At 32.4% G+C, this 2,408-nt stretch overlaps 1 non-coding gene across 1 annotated transcript; it reads right to left on the bottom strand.

The window, feature by feature from the left end:
* Window positions 1-1,987: 1,987 nt before the first annotated feature.
* LOC131179639 (small nucleolar RNA R71) lies at window positions 1,988-2,094 on the bottom strand. The gene has a single exon (XR_009148529.1). It is a non-coding gene; the product is annotated as a small nucleolar RNA R71 (small nucleolar RNA).
* Window positions 2,095-2,408: the final 314 nt, after the last annotated feature.

The raw sequence follows: 2,408 nt of genomic DNA, 5'->3' as shown, positions 1-2,408 counted from the left end.
AATATCAATATTTACCCAAAAATAATAAATTTAAAAATTAGGGGTGTTACACTTACTCTTTGCTTATGCAGTTTCACACAGAGAGCCAAAAACCTGCCGAAAACTGCATAAGGGCCTGCATAACTTATGCAGTCCACTTATGCAGTTTCATTGAGTCTTCATAATGACCTGGCAGAAGATTCCCTCATGTAAACTACACCTCAAACACACTATTTTAGGGCTACTTGTCAGAAAAAAAGATATAAATATGTCCTTATCTCATTTTAGAAAGGAGGAGGAGACAAAAAAGAGCAGCAGCAGGGGAAGAGTCAGAAAATAGAGAGCAAAAACATCACCTCTCCATTTCTAGACCAGATTTGGAGTTTTCTTCCTTTCTTCCCTATTTCCTACCTTTCTTGTATTGGGTTTCTTAGTTCTTAGCTTAGATTTAAGATTTATTTCCATATTTACTTAGAATTTATTGTAAATATTATGGATAGTAAATAGTTTTCATTAGATTCTGGAGTTGAGATCTAATATTTGAGATATTTTATGGATTTTGATTGGGTAATCCATATTTTGTGGTTTTAATGAATTTTATTCATTTCTTGTGTGCTCAATGACATGCTTAGTGTAGGATCCCATTAAGTGTTGTTCTTAATCCATGGTTGAAGCACCAAATTGAGAAAATCTTGTGATAGATAATCAAGAAATTGGACTTAATTAACTTAGATCTAGAAATAAATTAAGGATTAAGAGGATTTACAAATTAATTAAGAAACTTAATGGGTCTTGATTAATTTTAATTCCACAAAAATAGGATTAGATTGATTAAGACACTCTTTGTCCCACTCGAAAGGGTATTCAAAGGATATATGAATTAATCTCCTTAAAACCCGTAAGTTCCATAAGATTGGGTAACCAATTTAAAAATCCCAAAATAGCTTGAATATGAATTCCCAAACTCCGGAATCGCCCCTTTTATCATTGTTAATTTCTAATCGCATTTAATTACTTGCCATTTTAAATCCTGCCATATTTCAATTTGCTTATTTTAATTTGATGCAAATTTAGTTAAATCATTACATTGTTGAATAGCTTATTAATTTTGCACATATAGATTTCACACTTTAATAGCTATCAATTTATTGCTTTAATTTTAAAAATAGTTCAAATTAGTCAATTTTTATATCAAAAATTCGATCATTAACACAACTCTTCGTGGGAACAATATTTTTTTTATATTACTTGTACGACCCGTGCACTTGCGGTTGGGTCACATCAAGTTTTTGGCGTCGTTGCCAGGGAGTTGTTTGTTTAATATTGAATTCTTGATTATTTTAGTTATTTATAGTTTTATCTTTGTTATCTTTTCATTTTGTGTTTTTTTTTTGGTACTCTTAATCTTTTATGAGAAGAGCTAGAAGCACAAGTAACACATCCTTATTGTTTAATCCTGAAATTGAGAATTTTGTAGAGCCAACAAGAAAGAAACCAAAAAAAGGAAAAAATCCTTGAGAACAACTGAAATTGAAGCAGACATGGCTGATGAAAGAATTAGAATTGGTAGTGGTAATGCTAGAAATGATCGAAACAATGAAAATACAGCCCAAGGTGAAGAGGTTGTAAATGCTAATGTGCCTAGGGAAAGTATGATGGATCATGCATTTCCTCATTTTGATGACTGGAGAGAGAGTATAGCAAGACTAAGAATTGATGTAAATAGCTACAAGATGGATTTTGGGGTTCTTTAAATGATTTAAAATTTCCAATTTGGTGGACATCCTTCTGAAAATCCACACACACATCTAAGAAGTTTGCTATGATTTGTGATATGCAAAAACAACCTGGAGTATCTGATGATGCAGCAAGATTGAATCTATTCCCATTCTCTTTGAAGGATAGAGTATTGGATTGACTTGATTCTTTACCTCACAACTCTATTACAAATTGGGAGCAACTCACTGATGCATTTCTTGTACAATATTTTCCACTTGGAAAAACTAAAGAATTGAGGAATCAAATGACAGCTTTCAGATCAAGAGAAGATGAAACTCTTTATGAATCATGGATGAGATGGAAGGAATTAGAGAGACAATGTCCACATCATGCCATTCCAAAATGGATGATAAATCAGAATTTTTACACCAATGTTACTCCTGCAATTAGAGGGATAATTGATGCTCAAACAGGAGGAGAATTTATTATGAGGCATGAAGATGAAGCTTATGAGCTATTGGAGAAAATTGCAAAGAATACTCATCTTTGGAGTAGTCTAAGAGGACCAGCTCCAACTCAAAAGAGGCAAGTTGCTGGAATGTATGACCTTGATCCATTCAACATGATTAATGCAAAGTTTAATGTACTTACAAATGTTTTGGCTAAGAAGATGGAAGATTTAAGTATGTTGGTTAGTTCATCATCATCAT

This window comes from Hevea brasiliensis, chromosome 4, assembly GCF_030052815.1.
Source record: "Hevea brasiliensis isolate MT/VB/25A 57/8 chromosome 4, ASM3005281v1, whole genome shotgun sequence".
Lineage (NCBI taxonomy): Eukaryota > Viridiplantae > Streptophyta > Magnoliopsida > Malpighiales > Euphorbiaceae > Hevea > Hevea brasiliensis.
Note: the sequence above shows the minus strand (reverse complement) of the source record. Positions and strands in the feature narration are given on the sequence as shown.